Source organism: Xenopus laevis, chromosome 7S, assembly GCF_017654675.1.
Source record: "Xenopus laevis strain J_2021 chromosome 7S, Xenopus_laevis_v10.1, whole genome shotgun sequence".
Classification (NCBI taxonomy): domain Eukaryota; kingdom Metazoa; phylum Chordata; class Amphibia; order Anura; family Pipidae; genus Xenopus; species Xenopus laevis.
Genome location: NC_054384.1, coordinates 63,888,376 through 63,911,062, shown reverse-complemented (window position 1 = coordinate 63,911,062; position 22,687 = coordinate 63,888,376). Strand labels below are relative to the sequence as shown.

At 43.0% G+C, this 22,687-nt stretch overlaps 1 long non-coding RNA gene across 1 annotated transcript; it reads left to right on the top strand.

Annotated features, from left to right (window-relative positions):
* The first annotated feature begins 666 nt into the window (after window positions 1-666).
* Window positions 667-17,981, top strand: LOC121396112. Its single transcript, XR_005962831.1, has 3 exons — window positions 667-703; window positions 13,337-13,438; window positions 17,921-17,981. It is a non-coding gene; the product is annotated as an uncharacterized LOC121396112 (long non-coding RNA).
* The last annotated feature ends 4,706 nt before the right edge of the window (window positions 17,982-22,687 follow it).

Genomic DNA, 22,687 nt, shown 5'->3' with positions numbered 1-22,687 from the left:
GAAGGGGTGTGTGGCAAGGGATAGTTCCCCTTTGCTAAGATTATAATAGTAGCGCGCTCATACCACCGGATAGTATGTTAAAACATTACTTCTGTATAGTTAAAATATATAAAGAGCGTAGGAATGGTTGTGAACCTGAGGACAAACCATCTGGGGAGGAGCTCCGGTTTACTCTAGAGAAAGTATATGTGTAACAACATGTGCTGTCCTAATCGTGGGATTATAGAACTGGGGCCTCTAATTGTTTGTAACTTTTATCCCACATAAATCTGCCAATGTTTATAAATGAGTGTAAGACATCAAAAGTATGCACAAGGTAGATTTGGGGTCTTTACATGTTATATACTTCATTAAATCTAAGTATTTTGGGTATCAAACTTTTCAGGGGACCCAGGCTTTCGTATTTAGGGTGTTTTATCTTGTTACCTAATAGTATGTGGCAGGTAAAATGCTGCAAGGTAGAAGTTATGAGGTGATTTTCATAACTATCTCCAAAATCGCCAAATTTAGTTAAGGCTCGCAGCTTGGTGCTTCAGAGTAGAAAGACATGCACACCCAATTTGGATTCAGGGGAATGTCTACTTTCTGAAAATATATATTTTATTGGGTGAATGTACATTTTTCTATCTTTGCCACACAAATTAATGCTGTAAATGTGTTGATTTTGTTGAAGTCCTGAAGCCTCGAAAGGACCCAAAGCCAGGTAAGGAGTAAGGTCCACTGAACAATGTTTTTTATTTTATTAAACCCCTGGCTACTAATGTATTACATATTTCCCAATTGTCCCATTTTAGAGGGACAGTCTCTCTTTTGCTCAACCCGCAGACCCTCGTTTGTACTGGAAAGTCCAGTTTTTCTGTGCACTGAACAGCCAGAAAAAGAAACAAAGTTGCTAACTTAATTGACTTTTGGCAGAGAGCCCAGAACAGCCAGAGCAGCAGATAAGATACTTTTGTAACAATTTTGAGATACGCAAATAAGTATTTGTAACAATATAAGACAACAGGTCCCTTGGGACTCACAGCTTAAAGGGAAATTCACCTTCATTAGCAAAACTGTAGTAACTGAAAAAAACACAGAAATATGTTCAAACTTTTATAACCCGACAAATTTTGTAAAATGAACATGGTAATTAGGGAGTGTGGCCACAAAAATGAGCGTGGTCAAAAAATATTTGCACCAACTTTTTGTCCCTCTTTTTATTTCCAAAATGTTGGGAGGTATGGTATTATGTTAATACTATATAGGCCCCAGGCCACCAATGTTTTTTTAAAAATAATCTATGAGGCCCCTGATCACCAATGTTTCTTAACTTTTAAGAGGGGGGCCATGGCCACCAATGTTTTTTTAGAGAGTTTTTTGGGGATCCTGGTGCAAAGGTTTTTGTATTTTTTTATGGCCACCAATGATTTTTTTTAACTTGTAGGGTGGTCCTGACCACCAGTGGCTTTTTATAAATTATGTGTGGGGGGTTAGTTTTTAGCGCTGATGTCTATGTGGGCTTTTTACTGTGGTGTGGGCTTGGCAGAATCTGGGGTGGGCCTTGGGCACTGGCCCGGGGTTCTATAACCATATAAAGGCACAAGGCTGCAGGTTGAGTTATACAGGGATCTCTCTGTACAGGCTTTGAGCAAACTTACGGACTGTTCCAGCTAAACTGTAATTAGTACAGGGGAATACATATGCTGCCATAGTTTTATGGGATCTCGATGTACAGGCTATGAGGAAACTTAGGGGCTGTTTCTGCTGAATTGGGCTTAGTATAGGGAATTCCTATTCTGCCATAGTTTTATGGGATCTATCTCTACAGGCTATGAGCAAATTTAGGGGACTGTTCCTGCTGGATTGTGCTTAGTACAGTGGAATACCTATGCTGTCACAACTTTATGGGATCTCCCTGTACAGTCTATGAGCAAACTTAGTGGTCTGTTCCTGCTGAATTGTGATTAAGGGATACGGTCATGGGAAAACATGTTTGATGCGTTTGAAAAAAACATGTTTTCCCATGACAGTATCCATTTAATACAGCGGGGGAACACCTATGCAGCCATAGATTCATGGAATCTCTCTGTACAGGCTATGAGCAATCTTAGGGCCTGCTCCTCCTGAATTGTGCTTAGTAAGGAGGAATATTTATGCTGCCATAGGTTTATGCAATCTCTCTGTAGATTCTATGAGCAAACTAGCAAACGTAGTGGATTGTTCCTGCTGAATTGTGCTTGGTACAAGGGAAATCCTATGCTGCCATTGTTTTATGGGATCTCTTTGTATAGGCTATGAGCAAACTTAGGGACAGTTCTTGCTGAATTGTGCTTAGTACAGGGGAATACCTATGCTGCCATTGCTGAAGCATTGTTGCTGGCGTGGTGTTCTCTGCTTCCCGCGAAAAGGAATGCGCCACCATATTGAGGAGTTCCTCAGAGTTATTAGGAACAATACTGACAGAGACACCGCAGCAGTACAACTGGATAATTTGGCGCAACAGTTTGAATCCATGGGATACCCGAATAGATTGATACAGGAACAACTACAGAAAGCGATACTTAGAACCCAGGAGGAACTTCTGCTGTCTAAGAGAGATGAGACCCCCCAACCAGATCTAATATTTACAACTGGAGTACCATAAGTGTACCGTTTAAAAACGCGTTGAATAGTAGGTGGGAGATTATCAACTCGGATCCACATCTCTCTTTCTTGGATAAAAAGAGGCTGCTGTTGGCCTAAAGATGAGGACGCAACCTTGGGGACCTGCTAGTGATTAAAGATGTGCCCCCGGATAAGACAACTAAGGGAAGGACCTGGCTGGAGAGACCACTCAAAAATGGCTGCTACAAGTGTGCAGGGTGTCTCACTTGTAGCGGGATATCACAAGGAACCTTTTTTACACACCTTAGGACGGGACGCAAGTTCACGATCAGACATAGACTGTCCTGTCAGTCGGACCATGTGGTCTATATAGCATAGTGCTCTTGTGGCTTGCACTATGTAGGCAAAGCATCCACGACCTACAGGGAGAGGATGAATAACCACAGAAGCACCATCAGGGCTGCCCTAACCACAGGAAAGGCTGACCAGCCAGTGGCGAAACACTGGCTGAAGTTTGGACACTCCTTACCTCAATTTATACACATGCTTATCGACCATGTGCCAGCCCCAAGGAGAGGAGGCAACAGGGATCTACTATTGTTACAAAAAGAGTCAATGTGGATCTATAAATTGGATGTGGTGGCTCCTAGAGGACTTAATGAAACCCTGGCGATGTCTCCCTTTATATGACAGTTTGCTATATAATACCCTCAGAAGGACTAAGAAAAGAGAGATTACTGGAGTTTACCCCTTTCTGCTTGTAACTAGAATTAATGCTGAACTTCATGCTTACAAAAGAACTTGATAATTTTCCTTCATAGATAAGACATAAGAAAAGATACACAATAATGAGACTTTGTTGATGTGCTTATATTTATTACCCTAATATGTTGCAATTATGTAAGATAGTCCTTGTATTGATAATCTATTTGGTGGTGGTGTTACATTGTAGCTGCTGGGTAACCTCCTCTACATTCTCTTAAAGATAAGAGCACATTATCCAGGGTTGTGCCTAACTCACCAACACTCAGTGGCGGGACTACCGGGGGAGCAGGGGGTGCGAGCGGGCCAGGGCCCGCACCCCCTCAGGGCCCCCCGGTAGTCCGTTCGCCGCTGAAAATGCGGCCAAATGCGGCCGTACGGAGGGCAGCGGGTCACAGCTGCGTGTCACGCACCAGGGCCCGTCCCCCTCTAGGATCGCTGCTGTATGGAGCCGGCACTTTTCCAAAGGGAGAAGTTGTCCGAAGGCCAGTAAGGGTGAGATTTGGGAAGGATGTGTATTGGCTCTCAGTATTACATAGGTTCCTAAAAGTCCTAAGGAGGATAGTAGGACTAACACAGTAGTTTTATGTTGTTTCCGTTTCATTTTTAGGAACCAAAGAGAAACATAACCATTTCCTGCTCTATAAGAGCCTTATCCTAAGTTCTCTCCCTCCCCCTCTATATGTTATCCCTGCCAAATCCCTAGCCCAATACCCACAATAAAGATACACACAATGACATTGTGGTTAATCTGTGTAATTCACAGCTTTATTAATAATTAGATAAACTGCGCTTTTTGATCGTAAGGAAGGCAAAAAACCTCTGAGAAGCGGATTTCCTTCACTAGAGGGAAAAATTCCTTCCTGACCCCTTAAAGGCGATCGGATTTGCTCCCACGATCAATGCGCCAAATAGAATCAAGGGAAGCGGGGGGGGGGGAATATGGTAAGGTAAGGGACTGCAGTGAAAGGATGAGAAAGAGAAGGGAATATGGCAGCATAAACAAGGGCACATTTAAGCCGCACGATGAATGCTGCATTCCTTTCCATTCCATTGGAGGGATGCAATGAAAAGGAATGCAGGGTCTACCAAGTGGCTTAAAGGAGTCCCTGTGTATAACACCATATTTTGGATAAAGGGGAGGAACCACTGGTGGAACTACAGTGGTTGAAAGCACCGCTGGTGAAAGTGCAGTGGATGAAAGGGGGGCATCACTGGTGGAATTGAGATGTCCCATAGTTACTGCTGTTTCCTGAGGATGTGGTGCCTAGACTGAGGTACATCGGTATTTGGTACCGAGGAAACTGCTGGTGGTGCTGGTATCATTGGCCGAGTTGATCCGAGGACCACCTGTAAAACCAAACAAGATAACTCAGACTACGTATTTTTTCACCTTAGCAAGTGATATTCCTGTAAAGTCCTTATAGGGGTATGGGACCTATTATCAAGAATTCTTTGGACCTGGGGTTTTTTGGATAACGGATCTTTCTGTAATTTGGATCTTCATACCTCAAGTCTACTGGAAAATCATGTAAACATTAAATAAACCCAATAGGGTGAATTTGCTTCCAATAACTATATCTTAGTTGGAATCAAGGTTATGAAACTGTTTTATTATTACAGAGAAAAAGGAAATCATTTTTAAAAAAAATTGGATTAGTTGAATAAAATGAAGTCTATGGAAGATGGACTTTCCGTAATTCGGAGCTTCTTGGATAATGGGTTTCCGGATAACGGATCCCACACCTGTAATATTTAGGACTTAGGAGCACATTAAGCACAAATCAGGTGATTAAGCCAAGTGTGGGAAAGAAAAGGATGGATTATATACTGCACCTGAATATCTCTCATTGTTCTTAATCAGTATGGCCTTGTTGATCTTCTCTAGCTCTTTGTAGAGGTGTTTCAGGTGGGCCTTGATGTATCTGTAGTCCTGCCAGAACTCGTTCTTAAGGTGTAATTTCCACCATTTTGTGATCTTCACGCAGTCCTTGGCCATCCACAGATCGTAGAGTGCAAACCTGATGTCAAAGGTGATCTTGTCCCTGATGCACTCGAGATAAGGGCCCGCGAGTGGATCCTCAAAATCCCTGATCTCAAAGATGTCCAGATCAGGCGAGATCCACGGTGCGGGCTAGAAAAATGTAAGAAGCAAGAAAACATTGAGGTCAGGGCACACACTATGCTAAACCCTGTCAAATTTCTGTTTCGTTGTATTTACACAGAAGATATGACATGTTTAGCATTGGGTTAGCCCCTCCTTTAGCCCCTTGGATACCTTTCGCAGCAGTCAGAAAATAAAATGAGGAAATTAGCTGTGAGCACCTTTACCTTTTCAAAGCGCCACTGGTAGTATTGCCGGCTACTTGCACTCATGCCCATCTTTGATGTTCCTGTAATATAAAATAGAGATTTGGGAAGGTTAGAGTTAACGTAAAGATGTAAGACCCCCAAATAAACACAATAAAGAGGTAAACACAGCAGCATATTTACACCTTATTTAATAAGAACCCTTTTCATTCAGAAACTATGGTTTTAATATGGTTCCAATTAGAAACAAATGCTAACTTATGTATATAGAATGCCCCTCCCCACCAGCTCCCCATGTCCCCATTTTAAGACAATACCATCCCATTTTATTTGGTCCACAAATCAGCCCATTATTTCTGTCAGGGCCCTACTTTCCTCTGGATCAGCAGTTACACAAAAGGTAGACCTTGATGGACGTGTGTCTTTTTTCAGCCTCATCTACTGTTTAATACATATTACAGATGGGAACAGGGCCGCCATTAGAAATCACGGGGCCCCGTACAACAAAATTTTCGTTGCCCCCTGGGCCCTGCCCACACTTGCGCCCGAGCCCCACCCTAGATACCACCCACTCCACATCACAGTTAAAAGACCACACAGACATCAGCGCTAAAAAAGTAACCCCCCCCCACACACAAGTTATAAAACGCAATTATAAGTTAAAGAAAATAGTGCTAAAAATCAGCGCTAAAAAAGTAACCCCCCAGCCAAGTTATAAAACGCTATTATAAGTTAAAAAAAAAAACATTGGCGCCATGGCCCCCCCATAAATGTTTTTTTTAAAAAGCATTGGTGACAGAGCCCCCCTTACAAGTTAAAAAAAATTGGGGCCCCAAAAAATATTTTTTAAAAAAACATTGGTGGCAGGGGCCTCTAGAATATTATAATAAAACATTGGTGGCCAGGGGATTTAAAAAATAAAACACAAATTGGTGTTCAGTAAAACTGAACTCATGGCTTCAGGACTTAAACTTCGCCTCTTTTCATGACTTCGGCCTTTTCGCCGCTTCGGGAGTTCGGCTTCGGCTGTTTTCATGACTTCGGGTCCTTTGGCTGCTCGGCTTTTTGGCACTTCCGCATTTCGGCTGTTCGGAACTTGAAAAATGGCCACATGGCTCGGGCGCTCTCAAGGGGGCCCAGCTCTTTCAAAAGTGCAGCACTGCTGGGCCCCCCTTCATGCCAGGGACACTTGTCCCCCCTGTCCCCCCCTGATGGCGGCCCTGGATCCTTACCTTCTTCCAAATAACCCGCAATGGGTTGGGCAAGTTGTTCTTCTGCTCCTGATGAACGTTGATAGTCTTTAAAAAGACTTTTGTGTTTCTTCTTTCTCCTTCTGCTCCTGGGAATCGATGAGAATCACTAGGAATCGCTGGGAATCACTAGGAATCACTGGAAATCACTAGGAATCGCTCGTATTTCACTTTATGGGAAGAGAAAGAGAGAGAAGAGATTGTGAACTGAACCCTCTCTGCCATAAATATATCTGTATATACTGGATTTCCCTTAATAGTTCAATACTGCTCTACTGGATATAGTTGTGCCTTATAAATAACCAGTAACACCAATCAGCAGCAACTTTAATAGAATAAAGGAGCTGATTGGGAGAGACAGAATTTATTGGTGCAATCAAGGGCCCTAGACACCCCTGCTAATCTAGGTTGGGTCCTGGTGATACAATGCACAAACTAATAGTTAAATGAACACTTGGAATCACCCTCATTCATTTCTTTGCCAATTGCTTTCACCAGGGCTCAATTAAATTGAATTTAGAATTGAACGGGAGTCATCAATCAAATCCCAAATCCCCCTCTGTGCCATTGCTGTAAAGCTGTATGTTACTGGCGGGGTTTAATAGGGGCAGAAGAAACTGGTTCCCATTAGAGGCCCAGGTGAGTAAAGGGCCCACTGGGGCTTTTCATAACCAGTCAAGCTCTGATCATTGCCCCTGCACCCATAACACAAGGCACCCTAATTCTAGGCTTGTGCTACTTGTCTTTCTTCTCAGGTCCTCCCTTACCCATCATCTACTCTAATGCTGAGGCCACTAGGATGAGTGATGAGTGGGACAGTTGGCCAATGGCAGTTGGAAAAATGGCAGTTGACAGTTACAGCTAAAGAGCAGCTGAGTATATGGTCTAACACTTCAAAAGCTGTAACAAGTAAACAAGAAATACCAAACATACTATATTCTATAACTACAGGCCACAGGGGGTGCTGGGAATTGTAGTTAAGGCACAGCTAGATAAGCACAGGATTAGAGTTGGTGGGACAGCAAGTTCTCATGTTGTCTCATTCCCCTTAGCAATGGCACACAGGCAGATTTTGGGTACTTTGGCACCCACAAGTTTTAGTAGTTTGGGAAGGGGCATTTTCAAGGCCCCATCATTGATTGTACCCTTCCTTGTAGTTATACCCATTTGTACTCCCTGGTGGCTTATAACCAAAAATACCCCCCCCTTTTCCAATGAAATTGGAAAAGATGGAACTGGAAAGATAAACTGACATCTCCAATGGACAATTTCATGACAAGCACCTTCCCAGACAATTACAGTAGCAGGCAATAGTGGGGCAATTTTGGGAGCTTTGGCTCTAGACTAAAGTCCGGACTGGGATTTAAAAATGGCCCTGGAATTTGAGACACACATAGGCCCTCATAGCCCCCCCAGCAGCCCAATAAATAGTGACTGTCTATGGCATCTTACAGCAGCCCTTTTGTCATTTGCCAGATCCCACAGATTGCCAGTCCGGGCCTGGCTCTAGTCCCCGCACTACTATAAATCATGGAAGCCACACTGCCCAAACTATCCCCTTGTATTATTGATACCCCCCTCCCCCCATAAAGTATGTTCCACTTACCTCTGAATCCAGAAATGAAATACTGGTCACTTGTGCCTGAGCTGTTAAGTCACCTTCCCTGGAAGCTTTCAGCCAATCAGTGCTGAGCTGGGAGTGATGTCATCCTCAAGTAAGGCATGATATACCAGTAATTGGCAGCCAATCACATCAGTCACACACATGTGCATTTATGAAAATACAACAAATAGACATTAAACATAAGCAGTCATAGAACCAGGGCCACCATCAGAACTCACTGGTCGCTGACTGGACTCTCCCATGCCCAATGAAGGAAGGTCCTGCTGAGATCTCCTCTCTTAGCCCATCAGCTACAACTCTGCTACTGGTTCTGGCTTTGAATGCTGGGAATTGTAGTTTAGCAGTGGCTAGAGAGATACAGTTATGGGATCACTGAGGCAGACAGTATTATTCTGTTTTTTCACTTTACTCTTTTGCAGCTCTTTATGTTTAAATTGGAATAATTTTCTTGTTCAAATGTTCTACCTCCCTAGCATCCAGGCAGAGGCTTAAATAGACATAGAAAGGCATAGTATCCCTTGACGCTTGCAGCCTATTGCCACAGCCTATTGTTACTTGTCTATAGAGACTGAGACTAGAGCTGCACCCAACAAATATGCTTTAGTAGGGTGCAGCAGACCCAGCAAGGGCCTAAACATTCCCCCTAAGCCGTGCACCCTAACCTTTTTTTAATTTAAAAAACTACATTTATAGGCACCCGAGGGCCGCCCCCCAAAACCTGCCGCCTTAGGCACAGGCCCTCGGGTTTCTTAATATAAATACTCCCCTGTCCTCTCCAAGAGATAACACGGCACCTACATCAGTAGCAGTTTCTGGAAACCGCAGATATTTTGTATGTACAATACTGTAGCAGGTGCTGAGGAAGGCATCCACCTTCTAATTAAATCTGACAAGGACAGTCAAACTAAACTTTATTGTAATCTCAGCAGTATACGGATACACAGTGAGATGAAACGACGTGGCTCCAGCTAGTATATATCACAAAAAAGCACATAGAATACACAATATATATTTAAACATTTGAAATGTACAATATATTGGCAGAAATTGGATATATACATGTGTAAACCTTTAGAATTGTGCAAATAAATGAACAGTTCACAAAGTTCAGTTCCCAGTTCAGGTGTATCTGGAATGTAGTGGGAGGGCAGGCAGTGAGTTGACGATAAAAAAAGCTTTCGCGCGGCCTGGTTGTTCGGGCTTTAATGCTGCGAATGTTTAATGCTGCGAATGCTGCAGTGTTTGCATGCAGTGCTTCCTTTTATGAGGACTGCGAGAAAAACAAATTGTTTGTTGCATAATATTTCCACACACTCCCTCTCTCACACACACACGTCATAATAGAGGATATTCTGTTGCCATATGTAAAAAAATGGACCAGAAAAATGGTGTAAAGTCAGTGAAACGTATTATGCATTAAATATTGGTGGGACCGTGGGGCCACAAAAAGTTGTATAACATATGGAAATACTTAAAATGAGGCTATGTAAAATGGAGGCATCACTGTATGTATCTAGTTGTAACAGGAACTCTAGAGGGAATAACTTTCTACAAACCTCTGGCTAGTAATTTTGTTAAGAAAGTAGAAAATACCAAGTGTTGTCCTGGCAAACAAGGAGTTTGTGTCACTAACAGAATGGCAATGCTATACATGTGCAACAGTTACTACTCGAAATATTTATAGAAAAGCTGTTGTTAGGTTTGTGTGAAAACCAAAATGTGGGTACTAGTAAATTGTGAAATATGTTTTCTTCCTTGCCCCCCCCCCTGGAAACTTTTCTGCGGACCCCATGGCTGCTGCACCAAGGAAACCCACCAAATCCCAGTATGGGTTACTCTTTATTCATTTTGCATGTACATTATGTACACTTTTAATCTGCCAATGTACAGGCCAGAACATGGTGCATAGACAGAAAAGCAGAGCTGTGAAGTCGGAGTTGGGAGGAATTTTGGGTATCTGGAGTCGCCAAAAGCTTTAGTTTATTTTGGATTAACAGTTATATGCGAGGTTTAATATTCAATACAAGTTTTTTTTTGGTTTATGTAGTTTAAAAACAGAGGAGTTGGAAGTACTATAAAATGAGGAGTAGGAGTCGAAGGATTTATGTACAGACTCCAGCCCTGCAGATAACAAAACAAAGAGGAGCCGCAGCTCCTCTTCACTTCCCGCTGTTCCAATTGTTTAGACCAAATCTGCCATACACAGCCCACCTAAACCCACCTACCCCGTCCCGCCCAAATCCCACCACTATATGGCAGTCCAATAGGGTTGCGGCCTTCCTATATATTTATCTTTTTTCCCTATTAATAACATTGGGATCAATCGTCATTTTTACCGGCCAGGCCGGTAAAATACCAGCCAGGTGGCAACCCTACAGTCCAAGTACCCCGCATAGACAGAGGCTCTAACCTCACTGATGGTAGTCCTGGCTCACACCATAAGCTTTAAAAACAGAACATAAAAAATGGTTTGTAGGCTATCCATAAGTTCAGTGTGTGAGCCAAGTGGTCAGATGCGGTATCGTATTGGCTAGCGTATGGCTGCTACCACATCCTGCCCACAAGATACAGTAGGATATGATGTTGCCAGCTGCAAGGCAGAGTACAAATTTCTCAAAATGGCGGTGCCATGTTTTTGCAGACTGCCCTGCATGCTATATGAAATCCTGCAGGTCTCTGCCCTCCCTTGTATTCAGCCATGCCTGAGTTTGGCAGCACCAGATTCAGGAGCAGCAGTAGTGGGGAAACACATGCAAGTTAGAAAGATATTTTATGAAAAGATGCTTATGAAAATGCTTATGAAGAAACATTGTTTACAAATAAGATGAGATGGGAGAGTTTACTGAGAATAGCTATACCAGCCTGCTAGGGTTGCCACCTTTTCTGGAAAAAAATACCGGCCTTCCTATAAATTTCTCTTTTTTCCCCTATTACAATGGTGGAACTACCGCGGGTGCGGCTGTACCAGGGCCCCCACACCCCTGCCCCATTTATGGGGCCCTCAGGCGCCGCAGCGTCCCAGAAAAGGAATTAAGTTACTTGTATTTTCGTGTGACATCATTGGTGGCAGTGGCATGCTTCGTCCAATCGGGCAGCGATGGAAGGAAGCAGGAAGTTCTGTTATTCCTCCTCCACCAATGTCCCTTCAAAGCCTGCACACCGGGAGTTTCAAGTGACAGTAGCTCCGCCTCCGCTTCAGTTCAGCTCCTGCATGTGATCTCCCCCGTCTCCAGGCTACGCTGGGAAGCGCAAGCAGGGGGCGGGTCCGTCATGATATCATGGCAAATGCTGGTGGAAGCACAGGCATTCTCGGAGTGGGAATTTGTTTTTTTCTCATCTCTCTCCCCACCTCCTCCATTTTACACAGGCACTGGCTATCACGCAGACCCACATGGAGGAGCTGCTGCCGCTATACTAGGGGGAGGGGCATCCCTGATGCGTTAGTAGGGGCGATCCTGGCCCCTCCGCCACCTGAGGCAGCAGCCATTGCTGCTGCCCCCCCCCCCGAAATTCGCTCTTAAAGTACCAGGAGCAGCATTTTTGCTGCCCCTGGTACCTAGTACCACCTCAACTTGCCTCATTGGTGAAGCACCCCTGTGCGTTAGAGACCTCAGGTGCATGGGGTAAGTTTCTCTCAGCCTTTGTGTGCTGTGTGTGTGTGTGTGTCTGTCTGTGTTCTGGTACAAAGTCTTTTTGTGCCTGCAGCCTGAGATGAATGGCAGGTGTGTGGGCACACTGACTAAGACGGTCCCTGGGTTAGCGCTGCTACAGCAGGAGAGGGAAAAGTTTCTGCAGACTGCAGTCCAGGCCCTGGCACCAGGGAGCTCATTGCTAGTTGCACTGGGACACCCAGGGTTTTTTTTTTAATATAAATATTGTGATTCTTTATAGAACTTTGAAGTGTTGCCATATAACCCTGGGCAAATTCTTCCACCTGCTGGTTCATGATGCTGGCAGTTGTAGTTTATGTGGTCGATATGGTACTAGAATATGCTTTATATGGTCACAGAATAACCCCTCAGTGACTTCTAATATCCTTATCATTTACAGTAGGGGGTACATTATGCCTTATAATACATGAGTGATACTCAGAGTTCCCTGTATAACTCAGCCTGCAGCCTTGTGCCTTTATATGGTCACAGAATAACCCCTCAGTGACTTCTAATATCCTTATCATTTACAGTAGGGGGTACATTATCCCTTATAATACATGAGTGATACTCAGAGTTCCCTGTATAACTCAGCCTGCAGTCTTGAGCCTTTTTATGGTCACAGAACAACCCCTCAGTGACTTCTAATGTCCTTTTTTCGTGTAACTTTTACATTAACTGTTGTTGCTAATTTTTAATGACTCATTTGTGTATTTAAGCCCTCTCCTATTCATATTTCAGTCTCATATTTAAATCAATGCATGGTTCCTAGGGGACTTTGGACCCTAGCAACCAGACTACTAGCAACCAGACTACTGAAATTGCTGAATAAAAAGCTAAATAACTCAAAACCCACAAATAATAAAAAATGAAAACCAATTGCAAATAGTCTCAGGATATCCCTCTCTATATCATACTAAAATGTAACTCATAGGCGAACAATCCTTTTAGGGGGGGCCCAGTTGTAAATGTCTGTACCAGGGCCCTTTGTGGTCTAGTTACGCCACTGCCAACACTTTCAATTATATGTAACTCCCCCTCCCCCCTATTCCCCCCCCCTTTTTGTTTCATTTTTTATTATTTTATTTTTTGTTTTTTATTGTTATTCCCTTTTGTAAGAATTAATCCCCTATTTTCTGTATATTGCTCTTCAGGTTCTATACATTTACGCTCGATTGAGGATCCGGCTCACAGATGGTTACATGCCTCTTGCAGAGTTCGGCTAGTGTGTGGCAGTATCCGGTGAAATAAGAAACGTAAGAATAGCGATGACATTTCATCTACTAACACTAAGAGAGTGCGCTATTGAATCCCCACATGCCACTTACAATGAGCAAGCAATATAGCCGACACAGCGCCTATAGGAAGTGCGAGTAGATTCCTCTGGTAGAGGATGTACTTGAGTGAACATTGCATGACCACTGCCTATTGTGTGTAACAGAAACGCCAATGTAATATGCTCACCGTTCTCCACATCTGGTGGGTAATGGTGTAAGCTGTTCGAGTGATGAGTTACCTATAGAGATCCCAGTAAGGGTTAATTGGTAGTGTGTGTCAGCGATTGTCCAATGAGGTGCGGGCCAAGTGGTGCGGATAATACGGCAAGCGCAGGACACTCTAAGGCAGTGGTCCCCAACCAGTGGCTCGTGAGCAAAATGTGGCTCACCAATCCCTTGGATGTTGCTCCCAGTGGCCTCAAAGCAGGAGCTTATTTTTGAATTCCTGGCTTGGAGGCAAGTTTTGGTTGTATAAATACCAGGTGCACTGCCAAACAGAGCCTCAATGTAGGTTGACAATCCACATAGGGCTACCAAATGGCAAATCATGGCACTTATTTGGCACCCCAAGAACATTTTTCATAGCTAGTGTTGCTCCCCAACTACTTTTACTTCTGAATGTTGCTCGAGGGTCCAAAAGGTCGCGGATCCCTGCTCTAAGGTGTAGTATGTTTTCAAGGAAGGTATGGCCATGGAGCACAACGGAACTGCCATCTCTATGCACCTCTCCGTATCTGTAGTGGAGGCGACAACATACAAGGCATGTGTATAGCTGGATCCTCTCCAGCGTAGCGTCTACCTCAATGGCTTTACTCCCTCTGAAGAGGGAAAGTGGAGAAGACACGGTTATTTTTTTCCCCCCTTTTTTTAACTGTGAGTATTAAAGGTACTTCTAACAGTCGAGCAATTGCCTGTTCTCACTAAAATGCACTTATATTGAAGTCACTATATTTGGATAAGTCACACTGGGAATTATACAGTTAAATAGTAGATGGGGCTATCGGATGATGTCATCATGGGGCCCTAAATGGTTCAACCCCCTTAACACACGTCACTGCATTGTTTGGCGGGCTTTTGAGGGATTTAAGTTTGTATGGTGGTACACAATTTTCTTATTCATGAAGACGGCTCGAGCACTAGAGCCGAAATGTTGAAAATACATTTTTGATTTTTTGACACAATATGAAGTCCTGTTTGGTGCGGTTTTCTTTTTTGCTAATATATATATATATTATCCGGCAGTGCCCGCACTCGATCCAAGACAAAGCCAGAGGTGCACGATCAAATCAGAAGTAGTATATGAATAGTATATGAACATCTGCCCTGTGGGCTCTTGCAGCATCTGCTTTGGCGGCGTGCCTGCTGACCCATTACCTTTGACCCATACAATTTGACCACCACAATGGTTGTCACTTGTCTGCCTTAGTGGCTGTTGCCACCATCTGCTTTGAGGGAGTTCCCTCTGATCCATGCAATTTGGTCTCCATCATGGGGTTTGCTTATTCCTAGCTGTGCCCTTATTCAAACAGAGGGCTTTTTGCGTAAACACCAATTTAAATTCTTTGTATCTTACTCATGACCTTTAACCCATGCTCTTTATTGCTACAGGTGATACCAGCCTGCCTTCACCGTGCTAGTAAGCACCAAGTTAAAATCTGACTATAGAAGTCGAACACAAATGTAACAAAATCCCTCCAGTTTCTTCTTGTGATCAGCACAACATAATTTGCAGCTGTGCCTTTACTTGGACGGCCTTCAATGCCATTAGACCTTCGACTTTTGACACATGACCTTTGACAGCCATCATGGGGTTTTCTTATCAGCTGTGGGGGTTCTTGCAGCCATCTGCTTTGTCAGAGTCCCTTTTGACCCATGACCTGTGACCCATGCCATTTTGCACATGACCTTTGACCCATGACCATTGACCGTCATCATGAGGCTCATCTGCCATGTGGGTTCTTGCAGCTTTCTGCTTTGGCGGAGTGGTATACTTTTCTGCCTTGTCACTCTTGCAGCCATCGGCTTTGGCATAGAACACTCTTTTGACCCATGCCATTTGACCCATGACCTTTGATATATGTCATTTGACCCATGACTATTGACCACCATAATAGTTGTCATTTGTCTGCCTTGGTGGCTCTTGCAGCCTTCTGCTTTGTCAGAGTCCCCTCTGACCCATGACCTTGCCACCATCTGCTTTGAGGGAGTTACCCCTGATTCATGACCTTTGACCCATGACCTTTGACCACCATCATGGGGTTCGATATCTGCAGCCATATGCTTTGGTGGATTGCCCTCTGACCCAAACATTTGACCAATGCTATTTGACCCATGACCTTTGTCCCATACCATTTGGCACACGATCTTTGACCCATGAACATTGACCATCATCACGGTGGTCATTTTTATGGGAACTCTCTATACAGATTATGAGCAAAGTTTGGGAATGTTCCTGCTGAATTGTGCTTATTACAGGGGAATGCCTATGCTGCCATAGTTTTATGGGAACTCTGTTCAGGCTGTAAGCAAACTTATGGACTGTTCCTGCTGAATTTTGCTTCCCTATTTTTTGAGATCTCTCTGTACAGTCTTAAAGCAAACTTAGGCATTCCTTAGCTGCCTGTTTTCGTTGTTGTTCAGTTTGGATGCCAGGGTTGGGTTTTGGCTTTGTAGAGTGTGCACTTGTACCCCCAGGGGGTTGCACATGTCCTCTAATCTTTAGATCCTTCTCTCCGCTCCAGTTGTCCTCTTTATCAGTGTCTGGAGGTCAGCTTGTAGGAGGGAGAGGTCGGTCTTAACTGCCTCTATTTTTACAGATAGGGCTGCCCAGCAATCCTTTATTGCGGTGCATAGTAGCCTGGACTTAAAGCATTGTGCCGCCATCTTGTGGAGCAGTCCAGTCATGGAGTTCCAGCCTGGCGGCTGCATCTGGGTCTTGTTGCCACCCATAGTGTGTAGTGGTGTCAGGGGATTTGGGATTCGGCCAAATACCAGAATCCTTAATTAAAGATTCGGCCGAATACCATATAGAATCGGAATCTAAATTTGCATATGAGCAGTGACAGGAATGTAAAAAGTGGAAAAAATATTTTTACTTCCTTGTTTTGTGACAAATAGTTACGTGATTTCCCTTCTCACCCCTAATTTGAATATGCAAATCCTAGATTCAGTGCATAAAGCTTAGTACAAAGGAATACCTATACTTTTTAAAAATGACTGCCTTTTTCCTCTAATAATAAAACAGTGTCTTGTACTTGATGGTAACTAAGTTAAAGTTTATATGTTTTTAGCAGAATTAAGAGATGGAGATCAAAATCCCTTCTAGGGCTGGACAAGATTATACAGAAAATAGAATTTATACAAATCTCTCTCAAAATGTTTCCCCTGCTGGTAATAAAAAGTTCCTTAAGTTACCTGAAGTTGCATTTTGGGAACAAAGTGCCGAGTATGTTTTCCGACTGGCGATTTACTTTATTGCCGGTGGCAGAACAACCCGGATGCACCCAAAGAAGGAGAGAGCAATGGAGGGGAGGAGAATGCGACGAAGGGTGGGTAGAGAAAGCAACGGAGGGGAGGGTGACGAGGGAGGGGAGAGCAAAGGGAAGTAAGTGGTGCGAACCCGGCTAGGGGAAGGCAGAAGACATTTTTAAAGGTAGCTCCCAGCGCCCCCCTTTCATTGCTTTGTAGGACCTGCCTCTTCTGCCTGCTCCTAGTTCTGGCCCTGGCCAGTGGAAAAACATTTCAGGGATATGTTTCACCCATGGTAGCACAAATTGAAACGTGGGCATCATATCTCCCAGTGTGCCATTAGTCTTTAAAGGCATTCCCAAGTTATTACATTGTAATTACCAACTTCTGCTCCTAGATGGCAGTGTAGAGTTGGGTTGGATCTATTTTACCTGTATATATAGTGTTTGGCCACTAGAGGGAGTGAGAGTAGTGAAACACATAGAAAGGGGTGGAGTTTAGAAGAGAACTGGAGACAAGCCACAGGGACATTTGTGCATCACAGGATGAACATCTACTGAAGAAGCCACCTTGCAGGAGAACCACAACCAGGACCCAAGTGAGTAGGAAGTGTGAGGCTCAGTTAGCATAGGTTTAGTTTTCTTATAGTGCACTGTAGCAGTGTTATGAGTCAGGTCAGGACAGTGAGCCAGAGGTTTTTGTGTGGGCTAAAGGGTTATGGGCTCATATTGGTGATTGTGTGTATTTTGCAAAAAAAGTCTATGATTCTGTGGGGTGAACCTACAGTTTTTGGACTTGGAACCTAAAGTATGTTGATTTCTAAAGTGACCTTCAATTTGATCTTTTTCCCCTTCATTTTTTTAGTCTATAACTTGTTATAGAAATAGAATTGTACAAAAATGACGGCAGATTTGAAAAGTTTATGTTGTCAAAAAAAAACCCATAATATAGGTTTTTTTAATGGATATTTTTACATACATTTGTCTTTATCAGGAATATGCAAATAAGAAGCAGAAGAAAAGAGAAGGATATAGCAGAAGGGATAGAAGAGAGATCAGAAGACAGAGGAAGACGTTTGCCTGGGACACTCTCATGGTAAGTATTATGGCTTTGGTCGGTACTGAACATGTTTGTATTTAGTCCAGCATTGCTGTGGGAGATATTGGGGGGTTGATATTGTGAGTTATTTTTAGCATAGAGCCCATTTTTTAGGTTTTTAGTGTGATGTGGTTGGTGTAAAATTCTACAGAAGGTTTTTTTCATGTTGTATATATTGTGGTAGTTCTAGGATCACGTGCTTAATTTGTTTTACAGGTATGGGATCGGTTATCTGGAAACCTGTAATCCAGAAAGCTCTGAATGTCAAGAAGGCTTTCTCCCATAGACTCCATTTTATTCAAATTATCCAAAATTTTAAAAACAGTTTTCTTTTTTCTCTGTAATAATCAAACAGTACATTGTACTTGATCCAAAATAAGCCTATTGGGTTTATTTATTGTTTAAATGAATTTCTAGTAGACTAAAGGTATGAGGATCCAAATTACGGAAAGGTTTACCAGAAAACCCTGAGCATTCTGGATAACAGGTACCATACCTGTACTGGAGATTTTTACCAGTTGGGGAGCTAGGATTTGCCTGGATGCTAATCTGGATAAATAGGATAATGATTTTTTGTTCTTTAAGAAAGCAATTTGGAATTTGGCCCAATAAAGCAATTACTTTTGAGACCTCATTTTGTGTGATTATTTGCAGAGGGTTGGGAGTATTATCTTTGGAGCGGCTGGGAGGATTATCTTCAGATCGGCTTGGTGGATTATGTTCAGAACGGCTGGGAGGATTATTTTCAGAGCAGCTGGATTATCTTCAGAGCGGCTGTGAGGATTGTTTTCAGAGTGGCTTGATTATCTTCTGAGAGGTTGGATTATCTTCAGGTCGGATGGGAGGATTATATTCAGGTCGGATGGGAGGATTTTCTTCATTGGGACTGAGAGGAATATCTTCATATGGACTGAGTGAATTATCCGCAGTGCAGATGGGATCTTCAGAGCGATTGAGAGGAAACTGAGAGGATTAACTTCAAAGCTTCTGGGAGGATTATCTTCAGGTTGGATGGGATGATTTTCTTTGTTGTGATTGAGCGGATGATCTTCATATGGATTGAGTGAATTATCCGCAGTGCAGATGGGAGGATTATTTCCAGAGCGGTTGTGTGGATTATCTTCATAGCGGCTGGGAGGATTATCTGCAAAGTGTCTAGAACGATTCATTTAGGAGCGGCTGGGAGGATTATCTTCAGAGTGGCTGTAGAGGTAGGCAATTTGGGTGCTTTTTTTAAATTGGCACTTCCGAGGGGCCCAGCGCACAACCCAGCCTCCCTTTAAAGGGGTGGTTCACCTTCAAACAACTAGTTGTTTTCCGATAGATCACCAGAGATAATGACTTTTTCCAATGACTTTCTATTTTCTATGTGTCACAGTTTTTCTAATATTGAAGTGTAAAGTGTCATTTTTCACCTTCTGAAGCAGCCCTGGGGGTCGCTGACCCTGTAAACTGTTCTAAATGGATACATTTAGTTGATACATTTCTTATCTTTGTCCCTGCTGAGCAGAATCTCTGGGTTTCATTACAGGCAGCTGTTAGAATTGATACAATAGTTGCTAATACTCCAGAGATGCGGCTGAGAAATGTATCAACTTAATGTTGCAAAATTGTAACAGTTCAGAGTCTGCACCTGATTTACTGAGCTGCTAGAATCAAACACCAGAGACAGGAACATTCAACTTTCAACATTCAACCGTAAAAAATAAATAATGGAAAGTAATTGAAAAAAGTTTTCAATCTGAAAACAACTGAATTGAAAAAAGTGTTTGGAAGGTGAACAACCCCTTTATAGAGGGTCCAGTATATCCATTTAGCTGTAAATTTAGTGACATATTCAGGGGCTGTAGCTGAGATTTCGTCAGAATGGTATAATTCACTCATTTTGTTTATCCAGTCCTGGATTATTGGGGGCTGCAGTGATTTCTATCATGTGGGGATCAGCAGTTTTGCCACATTGAATAGATGAGGTGCTATAGTAGAGAGGGACGGTGAAACATTTCTGGGACCATATAAAGGAACAAGGATACAGGCTGAGTTATACAGGGAACAATGAGTATATTTTGTGTATTATAATGCATAATGTACCCCTACTGTAAATTATAAGGATTTTAGAATCCATATAAAGGCACACGGCTGCGGTGAGTTATACAGGGAACTATCACTGTATAACTCATGTATTATGTATTATAACAGAGACTGTACACCCTATACTGTCATTCATAAGGATATTAGAAGTCACTTAGGGGTTATTTGACAATTTAAAGGCACAAGGCTGCAGGCTGAGTTATACAGGGAACTATCCCTTATGTATTATAACAGATTCAGAAAGTATAATATCCCAAAAACGCTCTGCCCGCTTGGTTCAGGAAAAGGGTCCTCGATCAGGTCACCGGTATCCTGATATCTGTAACTCGATTCGTAAAGAAATGAGGAGAGCACTCTGCAAGCAATTAATGCTGTGGTTATCTTTTTATTACTTGACTACTTGTACAAGTAGTCAAGTAATAAAAAGATAACCACAGCATTAATTGCTTGCAGAGTGCTCTCCTCATTTCTTTACGAATCGTATTATAACAGATTCTGTGCCCTATACTGTAATTGATATGGACATTAGAAGTCACTGAGGGGTTCTTTGACCATATAAAGGCACAAGGTTGCAAGCTGACTAATACAGGGAACTCGGAGCATTCGTCATGTATTATAAGGGATAATGTACCCCCTACATTAAATAATAAGCAGATTTGAAGTCATTGAGGGGTTCTGTGACAATATAAATGCACAAGACTGCAGGTTGAGTTACACTGGGGACTGGTACAGAAGTATTATAGGGGATAATAAACTCCCATTGTAAATTATAAGGCTATAGACATCACATATAAATGCACACGGCTACAGGCTGAGTTATACAGGGAACTCTGAGTATTGTGTATTATAAGGGATATTGTACCCCCACTGTAGATGATAAGGATATTTGTAGTAGGGCCCCTTGCCACAATTGTTTTTAGCTCTTTATGCCCCAGGTCACCAATGTTTTTAATTTTTAGGGCCCCTTTGTCACCATTGTTTTTAACTCTTGGGGCCCCTTGCCGCCAATGTTTTGAACTCTTAGGGCCCCTTGCCACCAATGTTTTTAACTCTTGGGGCCCCATTGCCACCAATGTTTTTACCTCTTAGGGCCCCAGGCGACCAATGTCTTCAACTCTTATGGTCCCAAGCTATCAAAGTTTTTACCTCTTAGGGCCCCTTGCAACCAATGTTTTAACTCTTATGACCCCGGGTCACCAATGTTTTAACTCTTATGACCCCGGGTCACCAATGTTTTAACTCTTAGGGCGCTAGGCCACCAATGTTTTCAGCTCTTAGGGCCACATGCCACCAATGTTTTTAACTCTTAGGGCCCCGGGCCACCAATATTTTAACTCTTATGACCCCGGGTCACCAATGTTTTTAACTCTTAGGGCGCTAGGCCACCAATGTTTTCAGCTCTTAGGGCCACATGCCACCAATGTTTTTAACTCTTAGGGCCCCGGGCCACCAATGTTTTTAACTCTTAAGGCCCTAGGCCACCAATGTTTTTTTAAGATTTAAATGAGGGGAAGGTATTTTCATGAGAATTGTCACCTGACAGTAGCACAGATTTTCCATAGGCAATACATTTCCTCGTTTACCATTGCCTTTATTCGGACCGGCGAGTGTTTGACCAAAGTATTTAACCTACTGCCTCATATTTACCGAAATCAGAAATGCAGGGAAGTTCCACTAATAAATTTGATTTAGGTTGAGTTAGGTAACTGTTTAAAGAGTCTACCTTGACTAAAAGTTACTGTTCCAGGTTCATGTGCAGGATTGGCCCAACTTGCCCCTACCTTCCTTATTACCCCTCAAAGGGCTTCCTCGCCTAGCAAACAATGGAGTGTGTCATTGTGGGGGCAGGAAGAAATATAATATTCCTCCATCACTTTAGCAGGAATCCCCCACCCCAAAAGGATGTCTCATAACCTGGAGAGAGTGGTAACCAAAAAACAAATCCAGCACAGGCATTCCCCAATATCAAGCACCTTCATATACTAAATGTCTGGTATAGTATAAATAGGCTGGTGGGAAGTGGATGGAATTCCAATATTAAGAGGGCAATGGACTTGAATGGAAATGCTTACATTGTGGCCTATGGAGTAAACCAATTTTGTAGTTCCTTGCAATCATTTGAGATCAACATGTGTCCCTATGTCTTTCATCCCCATCAATGTACATATTAAGCAAATAACCCTGCAGAGATATTAACCCATTCCCTTCTTCAAATAAACCTCTGTATCAGCACCACAACCCAGTTTTACCCCTACGCTGCCATTTTGAGCAGCTCCCAGCAGTATTAATTGCCCTGTCACCCAACCGGTAGAATGAGGCACAGGAGCCCCTTTCCTCAATATTCACCATAGGGATTAAAGAAAAACAGAGACTTTTTTATGGGGAAACCTGTCGGAGAGCACAGGATTTATTAAAATCAACAGCTAATTTATATTTGGGCATCCCTAACGACCAATGATCCAGAGGAAGGCGAAAAACCCTAGAGTACTATGGGAACCAATCTGCACTGTAGGTAAAAATTCCTTCCTGACTCCTAGAAACGGCAGTCGGTTTTACACCCTGGATCATTTAGGA